The following is a 16,362-nucleotide window of genomic DNA, read 5'->3' as shown; positions in this document are numbered from 1 at the left end:
GGGTGGGGTTGTTCCTTCGTCTGGGTGTTTGTCGTTGTGGGGTTTTTTTTTTTTCGTTTCGTTTCGTTTCGTTTTTACTCATTTTCTCTAATATTTATTTCACGACAGAGTTGAATGTATGATCTTCAACCCCGTGCACGGCTTTCTGCCCCAAAGCACCGCTTCGGCGTCCTCTTGCAGTTTACAGAATGTGAAGATGTTTGTTACAGTGTTTAGGGGGGTAGACCTTTTTGTACTGGGGAGGGAGGGGTGGGAGCGGGGTGGGGTCTGGGCTGATGACTAAGACTACCTCAAGGAGAAGGTGCTGCCCACAAATCTCTGTAGCTCACACCCCAAGGGCACATCCCGGCGGGCAGTCGCCTGCCCTCCCCAGCCAGATCCAGCTCCCCTAGAGAAGTGCCAAGCCGGAGGGCAGAGGTGGGCGGCGTCTCCCTCGCTTCCCCCCATTCAAAGCCCGTGGACCATCCAGGGGCCTCCTCTGCTCACTCAGCACAGATCCGTGCAGGCACTTCCTGCTCTGTTGCTCACAACTCCCAGTTTCTTCTCCGTTGCTCACAACTCCCATTCTTTGCACGCACAGAGGCTGCAGGGGATGCGGTCGATGGGCTGCCCCCTCCCCCATTTGGGATGCTGGGCCCCACAGAAAAGCCGGGCAGGTGTGGGGCGGGTTGGTCCTTGCCTTCTAGGGGCTCGGCTCTGGCGTTGCTAATGTTGGTGGTGCTTTTCCAGTTGGGGGGGTTGGGGGAGGGTCCCCGGCTTTTTCCAGCTCCCTAAACTATTTCAGATCCAGGGCAAACCACCCACTGACTTTGACTCCTACTCACACGTGGACGAATAGCACAGACCTGTAAAAGTGGCTTAGTTCACCCCATCTCTTCTCCACACGCATCTGCGCAGGCCTCTGAAGCCCCCATAAACCAGTTTGAAGTCACCGCCCACCCCCCAGGCTTGGCTCATCTCTAGGCAAGCGGCTGGCTCAGATCGACCCGGGGAATGCGGGCGAATAGGCCTGCTTGCCAACCAGCAGCCAGAACACAACTCGACGGCTGGCGAAAGGCCCCTTCGGCTTCAGCACCCCAAGATCTTGCATCTCCCCACCTGGTTACAGGCTCCTTGGCCTCTTGCCTTGGGGGGGCAGGGACCTGTCCCAGGGATGATGTCTCCAGCTGGGCTTGGCTCACCTTCCCCACTTGACGGTTGCTGACAGATGCCAGCAAGGCAGAACGGGTAAAAGTCCGTGGCTGGGATCGACGGGCCTTTCTGCGGCTCCGTGGGTCTCCCGAGCTGGCGCGGCGGTCCCCTTGGCCGTCTGTTATCCCAGCTACATTTTTTCTCAGGAAAATCCCCCCCTTCCTTCGAAATGAGATACCTCAGCGGGCAGCGGAGCGACCCCCACGTGTCCTCCACCTCCTCTGCCCACAGCCACTTCATCGGCGTGGCAAAACTTAAGTTTCTTTGGTTTTATTGTCCTTTTTTCTGTTTTCTCCCCCCCCGCCCCCTTTTTGGAAATTTGGGTTACGGTTTCTTTTCGCAAAGAGCTGTCCACACAACGAGACCGCGCGTTACCTTTTCGCTTGCGGGTGGTTTGCCGGTCCCCCTCAGCTGTTGGAAACCCGAGCGTGGGAAGGGCCCGCTGAGCCCGACCTGGGCCAGAGAGGGGGATGCCAGAAGCCAGAAGGCCACCGTTGGCCTTCTCAGTAACACCGCCTTCAGCCGAGCCCACCGAACGGCTTGGCGGAGGGGTGTAAAACAGGGTAAAGTGAATGTAAGGTGTTGCGGACTCAGGTATTAGGTGAAGAAAAGTAGGAACGTAGTTAGAGGCGTAGCGCGACTGTAGGTCGGTTCCCCCGTAGATGGATCGGCAGGTTCGGTTTGAAGGACGCCCCACGAAAGGTTGGGGTTCTCTCTGCGCCGTCGCTCTCGCGGCAGGCGTTTGTAATTGGGCCGGGGGAACTGGCCCCTGGTGATCGGAGCTCTTTTGACTTTCGGGGGGCATGCTGGCTGGGGGGATCCTGGGCGCGGAAGTCCACCCACCTTCCGGCGGCCGAGGTTGAGAAATGCTGTTTTCAAGCATCTCGGCCCAGAATCTGAGCGACTTTGGACCAGAGCAGACCTCTCTGCCTGCCCCTCCGCTCTGTTTCAGAAGCAGGGAATTCCTCCCCCCCCCACTCCTTTTTTAATTTTTATTTTGCCCTTCAGTCATGCAAGCCACTTTTGAACTGTTGCCAAGAAAATTTCATGGATGTATGTCCTCAAATTCCCAGGATCGAGGCTTGACATTCCCTTTCCTGTCCTTCAAACCAACCTCTTTCTCTCCTTCGTTGTTTTTATCGTTGCTGTTTTCTAAACTTGAACCCCCCTTTTTTTAAACCTTATTTTATTTCTAAAAGGAGAAAAGTCCCCCCCCCAAAAAAACGCAGGAGGGCGGAGAGCTGTCCGCCCTGCCAGTCCCTCCCCTTCTTTAGCTGCTCCACGCCTTCGAGCCCATCATCCACAGCGCCCCGAGTCTGCAGAGACCAAGACGGGGGTCCCCGGCTCAGGCTTCAAAGCGGCAATCAGGCCCTGCCCGGGGAGGCAGGAGGGAGGAGAGGGGTCGGAGAAGTCAGGGCTAGTGGACTACGAAGTAGATGAGTGGTATCGTAGATGACAAGGTGGGGCTCCCTTTGGCGTGCCAGTGGCAATCGGTGCAGGGGCTCTGGGTTCAACAGGTGGGCCGCATGGTCTGAGCCCACCGAAACTCAGGGATGTGTATTTAAAGAGAACCCAGGGCACCCACCGCTGCTGCCACCCCCGCGGTTTCTTTCCTGGCCTCTTGGCCACGGCTTTAGATAGCCTAGAGGTCAACCCCCCCCCCGACCCCAGCCTGGGCAAGAAGCTGCTGGCTGACCTCGAATCGCCCCCGTGGGCACCTGCGAACCTCAACTGAGCCGCCTTCGGGATAGGACGCTTTATTATTTTTTTTTTTCCTTTCCTATGTATGAAAAATGTCTTGTTCTAGTTGTTAACATTATTGACTCGATTTCCATAACAAAACTACCTCTTGCGTGACATCCTGCTGAGCATCTCAAAAGGGATTACATGGGGAAAGAGAAAAGAAAGGCCTTTTCTTTTTCTTTTTCAAACGCTGCCTCCAGGGGAAATGCCAGCCAGAAGAACCTTTGGCAGAGGGCTGTGTCCATCTCTCCCACTTTCCCATCCACGTTTCAGGGCTTTCTCGCCACGTCTTGGCCCGGCAAGGCATCGCCGGGGGGTACCAAGGGCTTAATGGGGGTGTGATACCCCCGAACATCACCAGAGCTGCTGGCTTATAAGAAACAGGGTGCACCTTTCGGCTTGTTACCCCACAGTGAGATGGGCAGTGACAAATTTGAAATATAAATAAATAAATACATTCTGACTGGGGCTGATGGAGGTGGTAGTCCAAAACATTGCAGGGGGCAGAACGTTGTCTGTCCCCAGGATGAATCCACGTTCGTCCCTAAAGGCAAGTCTTCCCTCTGAGCTCCCCCGCCCCGGCCAGGAAAGTGCTCTCCTAGCACAAGGTGATTGTAATTCAGATGTGCACATTTTCCTTTAAAATACTCTATTTGCCCGAAAAGGTTTCCCTCCCAGCCTCCAGGTAACTTAAATGCAAACTGGGACAGCTGCCTTAAGATTTTGCTGCAAATGCAGTCATCCAAGCAGTGTGGGGGGGGGTTGCTCTCCCCCCACTTTCTCCCTACTTTGCAGGTAGCCCTGGGGTCTGATGTGCCAGGCAGGGGTGCCACTCGCATGCCCCACGCGCTCGTGGCAAGGGCGTGCACACCCCAAGCACTCTGCCAGCTCAGGGAGAAGCTGCAGTCGTGACAACCGACAGTGGCTCTGCGTGGGAAGGGCCATTACGTGTCAAGGCTGTGAAGCTGGAAGTAGAGTGGACACCATTTCTTCCCACCAGGCTTCGGCTGGTGCACATGCACCGTCTCCCAACACATGCGCAGTTTGGTTCTCTGCCGCAAACCAGCCCCTCTGTTCCCGCCCTGCTTGTTTCTCCTTGGGCCTCCTGGGTCCTTCTGGGACGCTCCCCTCCCTCCCGCCCCCAGCCAGGTAGGAGAGATGGCAGCCCTTTGAATCACCTGATCCCCAAGGCGTTTTCCCCATAACCCCTTGTAACAAATCAGGGCAGCAGGATGTCACCACAACATCACAACTAGTGAGTGTTTAGCTGTTATGTTTTTTCGCCTGCTCGGAGCTGGAGTTCAACCGGGCAGGAACGGGCACCAGGCATGCTCTTCGAAGGAGGGTTGGTGCCCCTGCCCGTCAGAGCCTGGCAGTGCCCCGAACAACTGGAAGTGGCCAGGCTCCCCAGTGGGAACCGGGCGCCCTGGCGTGGGGCTGCTTGGTTCCCCAGCTCCCCTTTGACTTGACTACCTTTGGAAATGTGACCAATAAGTGTTAAGCGCATGTTTAGTGAGTGTTAGAAATTCGAAACTAATAAATGTGAACAGTTCTGCACCGCCCGGCTCTCGGCCGTCCTATTTTCCTGCTGGAAGGTGGCTTGGCGCGTTGTCTCACTGGGCGGACTTGGTTTTGGCGTTGCATGAACCTGGCCTTGCACTTCGGAAAGGGGTCGAGGGTTGGGCAGCGGGGCACCGTTGGCACAGACTGCAATGAAGCATTTGGTGGGGGGGGTCCAGCCTCGGTGGGGGGGGGTCAAAGCCTAGGATTTCTCCCCTCCCTCCCCTCTTCACTCTGCTGATCCATCAGCGGGGAGGGAGAGGAAGGGTACCCAGGCTGGGGTGGGTCCCGATCCCTCATCTTCCTGCTGGAGGGCTCAGGCTGGGTGTTGTTGGGTAGAAGGCATCAGGTGTTCTTTTAGCCTCTGCAGGATGAGTCTCTGTCAGCTGAATGGCTGCTGCGCAGTGAGGAACAATCGCAGCAAGAACAAGAAAAGACCCCACACACAAGGGAGCTCAGATAAAAGGCAGCCTTGACTGGTGCACCATGAAGGGAAGCAGCGAATCAATTAAAGTCCACCCCGGGTCAGATTGAATGGCAGGCGGCGGAGGCGCCCCGCAAGCCCACTCTGCCCGGCGTGAGCTGTGCAGCCCCCAGGAGGAGTGCCCGTGTGTCTGGGCGTGCGCACACCAAGCAGAGATGGCTGCAGCCACGCCCAAGTGAGCAGACGCTTGCCGCCCTCTGTGGCTTCCACCACCTCTGTCTCTGCTCTCCTAAACTCCAAACCCGCTTTGGAACAGGCTGAGTGGTCAGCAAACGCCCTTCTGGGTTCCTTTCTCCCAACTTGGCCCTGGCGATTCCATCTTTGATCCCCCTGCTGTCCAACTTCTCTGGGCAGATCTACTGAACGGCTCGAAACACGAAGCAGGGACGTTACAATGCGGTCAATGACAATCCGGGTGATGCACCAATCAGTCCTTCCCACTCCCCAGCCCGTATTTTGTTGTCCCATAAATCAGGCTGGCCTTCTCTTGCTAACGTGGTGCCTTCTTCTCAACCTTTCTGGGCCACCATTATCCTGGGGGGGAAGCCCCACCCAGCATGGCCAGAGGAGGCAAAGGGCATCTCGCCAGGGAGCCTCTCTCTCCAAAAGGAGATGGACCTCAGTCGTTTTGGCATCTTGCTAGGGCCAGTCCAGCTGCAGGACCAGGACCGCAGCTGGATGGACGTGGCTGGGTCCCCCGAGTAGGATTAGGATCTCCAGGAGAAGCCGAGCCCAGCTGGCCAAGGAACCCGGATGGAAGCAGATCTCATGTTATGCGCCTTCCGCATCCAGAGTGACTTTGGTGCGGGGACCGGCTCTTGACTTCTCTGCAGAGCTGACATTCCACAAAACCAGACCCCTGACGGTCGGTTCCCCTGACAACAAAGTCCCCTGTTCAAGCTATTTCCATGGAGATGCCAGTCCTCCTCCTCCTCTTCGTTCTCTTCCGGTGACTTGCGAGTGGCTGGCCACTCTCCTAAGGAGAAGAAGCTGGTGCCTTTCCCCGTCCAATGGAGTGCCACCTCCTTGGACCCAGGAGAGGAGGAAAGGGCATTGAGATGTAGCCCGTCCTTGCCCCAGTAGAGAGCTCCTGTTGCTTTGGGTCAGCTGTGTTGAAACGCTGAACAAAAGCAAAGACAGTCCAGATTCTCTGAGGTTGGCCTGGGGGGCGGGTGGAGGGAAGCTCTCGTGCTCTGCTCCGCAGCCTGCATCCAGCCACTTCTGCCTAATGTTCTTGACAAACACGATGCCATTCCTGCCCTTTTGCAGATGTGGCAGAATTGCATCTTCTGATGCCCGTCCCCGTGCCCTTCCCCGTTGGCCAGGCTGACTAGGGGCTCAGTACATAAAGACGTACACTGCTCTCCATTAAAAGGCCTTCCTACATATTCCCTTGTTCCCACTTAACCTTGAAATCTTCTCCTTCAGATTCCCTTCTTCCTTTTCCAACAAGCCTTTAGTCCCCAGCTTGAACTCCAATGAAACTTCAGTATAACTCCAATTTTTTCCCACATCCCTTTTTGTCACCTCCCACTAGTGCTGGGGCAGAAGGCCATAACCCTCCCAATGTTGCTGAACTACAACACCAAGTACCCTCTTGTGTCAGCATTGAGCAGCTTGACAACATTTGGACAGACATCGTTCACTGCCTCTGTTCAGTTAGACTCCCCCTCTGAGAAACCATGGAACAGTGGGAAGGAAGCCCACCACCACAGTTGGGTTCTCACAGCTCCCTAGACTCTTCTACACCCAGCCTTTGTGGTGATCTGTTGTGTGTCTTCTGGGCCATGAAGTGGGCAACTCCTGAACTACATGCACACACCTCGACTGAGCCTGTTACAGGGAAGTGGCAGTTGGGTTTTGTTACGTCCAGGTTTAGTCTCAGCAGGTGACTCCAGCCAGTTGACCTTGGATGATAGAAACACTAAGACTAGGAAATCCCTGTTTTTGGTCCAGACAGGAAAGTTGAGAAAACATTCTGAAAAAGGCAGTGGCACCTCCCTTCCATATCGCTGACAAGAAGGCCATCCAGGTGGTCCTTGGGTTAGGGTTGGAGTCCTGCTTTCCTGGGTGGAGACTTCAAGAAAGCAAGGTTGAAGTCACTCCTGTGGACGTAGCCTGTCCTATGAACTCAACCCACCTGTCTCTCTGCCGGTTTGCCACACATCCTGATGCAACATTTAGTTCTTTTCTCACTTGGTGGGTCTCCACCACCTTCACAGACTCGCTGGGGCGCAACAATAAAACAGTGAAACGTCCATGGTTAAAAAGATGCCCTAAGTGTCCACCGATCAACAAGCGAGTCCCGAAGCATTCCCAGCAGATGGATCTTTAATCAAGCCAAGCGTCTTCCTGCTTTCCAGGCGGCCTAGCAACAGGGCACGTGTTCAGCTCCTCCTAATCTTTCCCTCTGCCGCCGGGTAGACCTTTTCCTCATCTTCTTGGGCAGCGGCAGCAGTTTTTGCGCTGGGGAAATCACGGGCACCATCAGTCACTGCCGAAGGCCACCTGGCCTGCAATCGCAAGCCGGAGGGCAAACATCACGCTGTCGCCAGCGTCATTCTCATTAACCTGATCTTTTGGTGGATCACAAATGTCAGCATTGCCTGGAACATCCATTATGGGGCTCAAGGACTCTGCTTGTCAGACTGTCTTGTCACCGGTTCTTCTAGCGACCTTCAGAGCAGGAGAGGCAGACCAGCTGGTGGGGGGCCTTCTTTGGCCAAGCCCTATGTCCGGGCTCCCCATCCTGCAAGGTTTGTTTTAAGCCCAATGATAGGCCTATGGCTTACCCCCCTGTCGTCCAGATGTGTTGAACCAGGTAGGGGTGGGAGAAGCCTCCAGTTGGGGACCCTCAGCAGATGTGGTCCCCCAGCAATGTCAAGGAACAAATTCTTGGAAGCCAAACCCTTCACTGTGAGGTGGAGGACTCAAGTTGCAAACTCCTGCACGCAAAAGGGGAGATTACCCTGGATTCAAAGCCTCGCTTAACCAGGTTTGCTTCTGAATCCATTCCCCAGTTGAGCTTCCTCTGCCTCCGGCGAGAAGCGGGACCGGGGGCCAGCTCACTTCACTAGCAACTTAGGAGGTTGAATACACAACAATGGAGGGAACTGGTCCCCTGGAACATCTCTTGGAGGCCACACACCATCGATGCAGGGGGCAAAATGAATGGGTAGGACCGGCCTTTTTTTCCTCCCCATCCCTTTGGCAGAGCAGGCTGGAATAATCTTGGGTCACCACCGGGGGGGGGGGGGTGTCCCAATTTATCTCTTGCAGAAGGCTTTGAAGTGGGGTACCTACGATCTGGCCAGGAGCCACATCTGGCTGTAGGACTGTGGCTGGAGGCCATGCTACCTCTTTAGTGTTCACTCCCGTTGGAGAGATGTCCAAGCCGTCGCCTCAGACCTTGGCAACACAAGCTTGTCGCTTTGACCTCCCGCTGGCTTTGCGCTCCTGGCAGTTGCCAAGGGGAAGCGAGCCACAATGGGCCGGGCCGGGCCTGCTGGCAGGGCTGCGCTCCCTTGCAAAGACCACCGACCGCAGCCCAGCAGAGCATGCGCGAAGCCCAAGGCTGGGGCATCTGGTGTGCCTGTGCTTGCGCAGCCCAGGCGTTATCGCCGGAGTCAGGGACTTGGCCCCTGGCAAGCGGTGGGGAGAGGGGAGGCTCTTGCATCCTGTGGGGCGGGCCACACCTGTTCCAGGCACGTTCCAGGAACGTGGCAGAGGCAAGAGGCTGAACCCTGCTGCAGATAACCAGGAAAGGATGAAGATACTGGTCTTATCTATCTCCCTCTTGGTCTCCATGAAATATCAAGGCTGCCCTGAGCACATCCTGCCAGGCGCATGTCTGTTCCCGGCTGCCTGTTTCAGTTCCGCAGCAGACGGCTTGCTGCAAGGCCTGTCGAACTTCACAGAGGGTCCTCCTCCACCTCCCACCGATAAGTTGGGGGAAAAGGCGCACGCAGAGTCTCTGCATGGCACGTGGAAGGCCCCAGTGCTGATCCCTTGTCTTCCAGGGAGGACTGGGAAAGGCCTCTCCCCAAAAGGGGTGCTGGTGCCACTCAGGGAAGACAGCACTGGCCCAGAGGAAGGATCTGCGTGCTGCAGAGTAAGACCACCACCTGCGTTAGAAAGAAGGCCTTGCGGGCTTGGGTATTGAGTTGAAGTTGCTCCACAGAGCTGATGCCCCGGGCACCCAGCTTGCAACTCTTGGCTTAGCCATTTTGGCTAACCCTTCCCAGTCATTTGTAGACTCGGTGGGTCTTCCCTCCGCTGTCCCCCTCCCCTCTAAAGAACAATATAAAGCCCCATCTAGGATTTCCAGAACTCTCCCAGCCTCCAGTCCAACAGCAGGGGCTGGTCTTCTACCCTCTTCTACCTAAGCAGAGCCAAGTTGAGGCTGAACTAGCCAGCCCAGGGGCTGGAAGGAGGCATCAAAGCCCCTGAAGGATGTCTCCTCCCCGGGGGTCCTGGCAGCGGAGCCCCAAAAGAGGTGCAGATCTAGTCCGCAAAACCTGAAGAGCCAGCCTCGGAAGAACCGTGGGTCTAGTTGTCAGCAGCATCCCTCTGAACACGGAAGCAGCACGCCACCCTTTTGCCCCCTCTGTGGCAAGAAAGGGGGCTTCCAGGCAAGGCCCCCACCAACCTTGAACCCCTGCGACAGCAGAGGCTTTTTCGACATTTGAATGGCCAGAGGACGACTTGGGAATAGGGCAGAAAGCCCAAGGTTGGCAAGGATGTGGCTGGCTTCCCCCCCCACCCGAAGACCCCCATTGTCCAAAATAGCCAGCCGTTCCCGGCCTGCCAAGGAAGTCGCCACTCTACTCGGGAGCCATTTCTGCTCTTGCGCTCTTGGCCGAGCAGCTCAGCCGCCCTACCCACCCAGCCGAGGCCTTGAACCTTCCTGAGATTTATTTCTCATGACATTGGCACCGGCTCGGAACATCTGGCATTTTGCTGATAATTGTCTCTGATGCAGCCGGAAACCCGCTCTCTTCTCGCTTGCTCCACTGCTGCTTTCAGCTGGGACGCAGGGAAGAGGCCTAGGAGGGGCCGGGGGCTGGGGCTAGACCAGGCTGGGGTGCAGGCAGCCGGCCTGCAGCACTCTGCGGGCCCTCAGGGGCCCGTGGGACCCACCTCTGCAGGGGGACACAAGATCCAACCCCACCGGGTCCAGACTGAGGGCCAACGCCTGCACTTGCCGGTCTGAAGTTCCCGAACAAAACTCTGCCACGGCAGATTTTGGCGATATCCTTTGAGGGGGTGAAGGCGGGGCCCCATGCACAATGGGAGAAGACGGGCCTGAAAGAAGGTCCAAGGGCAGCTGGAGGCAGGAGAGCGGTGAGAACCGCTTTGTGCAGATGGCACCCAAACCTCCTTGCTAGCTCCTGGTTCCTTTGCTGATGGGGAGGGATCTATGGGGAAACCCTCTGCCCCTCCACCTGCATAGTCTCAAAGCTGGCATTGCTTAGAGCCCTGGAGAGAAATATTAGCTCAATTGGCTGACCACCTCCAACCTATCCACCAGAGAGCCTCTGCCTGACCCTTTTCCCTGCATTTCCTCTGCCTCTCCTTGAGATCATCTCCTTCTCTTCACCAGGCCCCCTGTCTTCTCCCTCTCTTAAGCCCCTGCTTCCCCATCTCCATCTTTTCCAACCTTCCCCAACCGGCTGTGCACGATAGAAAGCTGGAGCCCAGCGCAGGCGGCCTGCTCTTCTGCCCCTTCGGCTTTTGAGGGCTCCTTTTGCAGCAGAGGGTCCCTCCGTTTGCAAAACTTCCTGGAGTCTTCTTCCACCCGCCCCCCTGTCCCCTTTGCAACATTTCGAGCCCCACAAATCTACCCATCTTGTACCGTTGTACAAAGAGCACAACGCTTTCATTGTCAGGCCCACCCCCCAAAAGGGAAGCACCCCTTTTTTGCAGAGGTTCTGTGACTTCCCTTTCTCTGATTGGATGGCTGCAGGCATTCTGCTCAGCAGCCCAGCCAATCAGAGAGAGAGAGAGAGAGAGAGCGCGCTGGGGTAGCTGGGCTGCAAGATTCGGGATCTGGAAGCATCACGCCTTCTTGACCGGCACAGAACAAGCACACGAGGCAGCTTGAGTGTGGGGACGGTGCAGAAAAGACGTCACTTCCGAGAGAAGAAACCCTAAAAGTTAAAAACAGAGAGAGAGAGAGAACATTCAGAAGTCCTAACTCCCTTTCTTGTTCTTCCTCCTGAACAGAAATAGGACATCGTTGCCTCAGCAGCATCTGCAGATCAAGCCGCTCAGAAATACACCTTGTGGGTTTTTAGAAGGACACTTTACAAATGGGGGGGGGGGCACTAATTGCAACAGTGCAGATCCCACTGATTTTTCATCACGCTTTGGGAAGCCAATCTTTTCCTCCTGTCATCACAGGGCCTCCCTTCGAGGAACCCACCCTCTTATTACACCCCCCACCCCCTGCTCCCTTCCAAAATAGCCCCCCACGTGTTGTTTTGATGCTGCTGGATAGCTGCAAAAATTCCCACCACCATTCTTAAGTTGCTTTTCTGCATTACGACAATATTTTGGCGCTCGTGGGATTTCCTGCCATTTTCATTCTTTTGCGTCGTCTCCTCACACTCTCCCCACCCCAAAACTGATAAAAAAAAAAAAAATCAATCCATCAGCCATATCACAAGATGCTTCTCCAAGAAGCAGCCTTGAAGTGATGCTTTCGGCTGAGTAAATTAAGACTAGTCTCTTGTCTTCCTACTATCCATTTTTGAGCATCGTAGTCTAAGGACATTGATGCGCCAAATGTCTTTGTGAAGATGGTGAGGAAGAATGAGAGGTGATGGGAGGGTTTAGCCTAGAAAAGAAGTGAATGTTTAGCCTTTTCACCAGCTGAAAAAGAAATATGGCGTGCCTAGACTTCATTCCAAACTAGATTGCTTTCTTTTTCATCCACACAGAAACATTGGGGTGGGGGGTTAATGTCATTTTAGGAAACAGGAACGGGACCAGACAATTCAAGGTAAAGGAAAAAGAACGTCTGTGAAATGTTCGGAACAGGTTTTTGGTTATTAAAACCGTGGTGGTGAAATAAACCATCTCAGAAGAGGATAACGGCTGGAGAGTCGAAGTTAGACTGAGTGACCTTTGAGGTTCTCCTAAGCATTGTGATGGTTTTGTGAAGAGGCAGAACTCACTCTGTATTAGCCTACATTCATCTCAGGCAGAAATCCCTGAGTTTTCTGACATCATGAAGTCACACCTCATGTTCTCGTGGGGATGGTGGGTTCACCATGACCTTCTGGAAGATCGCCACCATTCTACTTGGTCTTCCCAGGCTAGTAGAGCCTTCTCCATATCCATGGAGAAGGATGAGAAGGCCTGCAAGCCTTGACCTTGCTCAGTTTCCCATTTTCCCCATCGCAAGTGCCATTTCCCCACCCTATCTGGATGCATTTTGGTGGACATTCTGGCCACGTCTCCATCTGGGGCAGATTTCTCTAGGGTGTTCGCTGTGGGCAAGCCATTCTCTGCACATTAAAAAAAAAAAATGATTTGAATCCACAAGCCCCACTGAGACGTTCTGCAAAGGGCGAGCCTTGCCAAGCCAGGGCACACCAGCGCCTCTGTCCCTCCAGCGCAGATACGGCTTGGAAACATTTGTATACAAATATGGTCCGAATGCATTTGTCCTCCATCTCGGCATCCAAACTGCCTTTGCGCATGAAAGCAGAGGGGTTTTCGCTTGACGCAATTTAAAAATGAGGCAGGTCTGAAGCAAAACAAAGCAACCCCCGAAGCGGCTCACACTAGCCCAAATGGAAGTCTGGCTTTTCCGTGGCCTGCGGTTGAGGTTGAACCAGGACGGCACCAGCCTTCATCTTCCAACCGTGGACTGGTGAGCACAGAAAAATAAAATTGTTCAGGCCAGCAGGACCAGAGCAATAAATCCATCGGAGCTCCCCTCCCTCCTTCCCTCATATTTTTTAATGAGCCTGTTCTCTGTCCACACAGGGCCCCTCCCTAAACCATCTTTAACAAGTTTCCTTCTCCTGTTGCTTTATCTATGGCAAAGGTCCTCCTTTATCTTCTCAGCTGCCACATTCTGATGCTGGTTTAGGAACAGTGTTTTGTATCTTAATTTCGTTTCTTCTTCTTCTTCTTCTTTTTTTTTCGCTAACGCTGTCACGTGCCGTGGAGAAAGCCAATGAGGCAAGCATTTCGAGCCCATCGTGGCCACCATTTGGAGGCGGGGACTGGCTGAGTGTCCGGCAAAGGCTGCACTTCCCAGGACAAGCGCGCCCACAGTTCCACCTGGGAGCGGGACCCACGGTCGCAAAGTGGGCTCCATGTGGTTCCATCCGGATTAAGACCAGAGTCCAAGGGTTTGGCCTTTGCCATCTTCACTTCTGGAGTCGCGCGGGCAGAGAAGGAGGCAGAGGGCTACTTTCCAAGTAAGTGACTGTTAACAGCCACTGCCAAGGTCATTTAAACAATTGTACTTTTATCTACTTCTGCAATAATTCCTTGTCTCTGGCTAGGGATGAGGTGGGATGAGATTGTCTGCCAATCTCTCCATTTATGCCGGCGTGGCCTGCAAGATCTCAGCTCCGGAATATGTTGAACTGGAAGTAGAATCTTTGATGGCACCTTTCTTACCTTTGTTGTTTGCCCAGACCTGCTGGTGAATGTGCCAGTTGCTCATAGGGCTATCCTTCCCCACTGTGCCAGCTGCGCTACTTTGCTTCCCCAAAAAATCAGGAAGAACTTCCAGGAGGTCACAACTTGAGGCAGTTTTCATGGTGGGACCAATCAGGCTGCTTTGATACGGGCGGTGGGGGGGGGGGATGGTTTTGTTTTGGAAGAGAGGACGCTAGGCCCAGATTGAGAACTTGCACATGAGCAGGCCACGGTGCCTTTCCTCCATTAGTCGATAACACCAACCCGCTTTCCCCAAAAATATAGAAACTGAGCCAAGCCACATCTTAGCACGGAAAGTGAATAATGGTTTAAAACCTCCATTTTGGGTGGAGAAAAGGTTCCTGAAAAGTTCACCCAGTAAAACTGGGGGATGATGCTGGTTGCACGGGAACCTTTCTCAGACGTTTGCGCCTCCTTTCCTTCTCTTCCTCCTAAAGAAAAAACGTGATGCCGCACTTGAATGGCGGATTCTCGGTCCGCAAAAAAGTCTTCTCTCGGGTTTGGAGTTAGAAAGCAGGACTTTGGGCTCAGTGGGTGGGAAGGGGGATCCGGCTTGATTTGTAAATGCCCTTTACAAATCAGTGCTACCTACTTCCTAATGTGCGCATGAGGGATTGCAAACAGAAACGGTCCGGGTGGGGGGGGTGGACAAGATGGCCTGCTAGAAATGGATGAGGCTGGGAAAGTTGTTTTGTTATGCTTCCTTCATTCCATCACACATTCCAGAGTCCAAAACAGAGGAAGGGTCTTGTAAGAAGGAAGAAGCTCTTTTAGTCTTCTGGGACAGAAGAACTGGAAGAGGCTTTGAGGTCATCTAGCCTGCTCTTTGGTCCAGGATCCCCAGCATAAGAGGATTCCCAACCAATGCTTAGTGAACTATGTTTGGAGACATGGAAAGAGAGAATCCAACCAACCTTCCAGAAACTGGGTCTATTGTTTACTTGTCCAGGTTCTCCAAATGTTCCCATGAAATCCAGGCTCCTTCAAAGGAGGCCCATTATGTTTAATCATATTCCTGTGGGCATCAGAGAACAAGTCTTCTGTGAGATGGCCCTTCTCTGCTTCTGCTCCTGCTCAATCGTGTCTGTCTTCAGCTAAACACAGCCAGTCAGTTTCAGTAGGGCTTGGCATCCTCTTCCTATGTCTTTGCATTTGATTTGGGATTGTCAAAAGGAAGATGGGGGACTTTGCCTGTGTCTCTATTGAATCCCGTGCCACAAGGGATATAAATGGAATAAAGAGGACAACGTTGGTTAGGTTGGACCTTCTTGTCCCATTCTTCTAATGCCCTGTTGAAATTTATTCCCCTCTTAAAAGGGATTAGCATCTGTGTTAGCTGCAAAGTTGGGTTGATGGCCACTCCATCCTTTTGACTAAGTTGGGTGGTGGTGGTGGCTGCATGTGACCTTCAAGATGTTGGGTTGCCACCCTAGCGTCCTTCCCACCAGTTGCACATCTGGACAGACAAGCTCGCCTTTCCCAGATTGAAACCTCAACAGCCCAAAGATGTCTGCCTCTTCCAGTTCAGCCCTGGCCTGGAGGGAAGGGACACTCTGCCTAATCTTAGGGGCACTCTGGCTCTTGGGATAATATTGTTCCCTTGATTAGCAGGCATTCCTCTGCAAGAGAATGCCAGCTTCAGGCCTCCGACTCTCTACCGCAGGCAACTCTGGGCCGCCATTTCCCATCCAGCCGAGGCTGACTCTACACTCAGGAAATGCTTCCTTCCAGGAACGCTGCTGGAGGGGAGACCCAGCGAGATGAGGCAGGGCCCCCCCACCCCTCCCCACGGGAAGGTACCGGCAAAGGCAGCTTCGCCTGGATTGGGGGTGGAATGAGGAAAATGGATTTGTGCAAGTGTGTGGACGTGTGTGTGTCAATGTGGGGGGGCCGTGCTCCTGCTGCACGGGGTGGGGGAAGAGGTCCTTCGTCCCTGCAGTACAATCCAGCTCCTTGCAGGGAGATCTCCATAGGCCCAGCCTACTCCTTGAGAGGCTAGATTTCCAGGTGCTCAGACTTCAGGCTGGCTGCCTTGTGGGTGGGGGGGAAAGGCCGGGCGAAGTGTGCCGCTGCTCTCCTGGTTCTGGCTCTTTTGACCTCCACAGAGGCGTGGGCGGGCAGGCGGGAGGCTCTTCCCAAGCACTGCCCAACCCGCTGGCCGGTGGAGAGAAGAGGGGCGCCCGTGCCAAGGCTCTCTGGCCGTGGCGGGCCCTGCTTGCTCGCTCTGGATTTCCTTTCGGTTCCACTTGACTGTTCCTTTCGGGGTTTGTTTTTCCTCCTCTGGCTGGAGGGCTTTGCGAGCTGGCTCCCGTTTGCGGGCTGGGCTGGGACCGATGCTGGGTGTCTGTTGCTGCCCCAGCTCTTCCGACCATGGTGGGGAGGTTAAAAAGGAGCGTCAGGCAAGACAAGGAAGGAAGGACAAAACATTGCAGCCCCTCGAAAATCGCCCTCTATCTCAGCAAGAGCCCCCCAGGGTTTTGTGGCGCGTTGATTCTGGTAGAAGCTTTCTGCCCCGGAGGTTAGAGATGGGAGAGAGTCGGGGCCCTTTGCCCGGGGATAGGTAAGGCTGAAGGCGACAGGCAAGGGCACCCAGCGGGTCTCCAGAAGCTCAAGGGGCGGGGAGGACGCAGTCCCCGAAGTTCATCCCCCCCCCACCCCCGCTACTGTCAGGGAAGCGAGGAGTTTCCCTAGGCCAGTAGGGA

At 54.6% G+C, this 16,362-nt stretch overlaps 1 protein-coding gene across 1 annotated transcript in view; it reads left to right on the top strand.

The window, feature by feature from the left end:
- The first annotated feature begins 4,680 nt into the window (after nt 1-4,680).
- Nucleotides 4,681-16,362, top strand: part of NR5A1 (nuclear receptor subfamily 5 group A member 1) — a 32,540-nt gene continuing 20,858 nt past the window's right edge. The window contains exon 1 of the mRNA XM_088146878.1: nt 4,681-13,413. The gene's annotated coding sequence lies outside the window, so the exon portion shown is untranslated. The remainder of the gene's footprint in view (nt 13,414-16,362) is intronic.

Source organism: Python bivittatus, unplaced genomic scaffold (genome assembly GCF_059951505.1).
Source record: "Python bivittatus isolate LINGU-HERP-01145 unplaced genomic scaffold, Pbiv_v1 ctg000160_np1212, whole genome shotgun sequence".
NCBI lineage: Eukaryota > Metazoa > Chordata > Lepidosauria > Squamata > Pythonidae > Python > Python bivittatus.
This window is presented reverse-complemented; position numbering and strand designations above follow the sequence as displayed.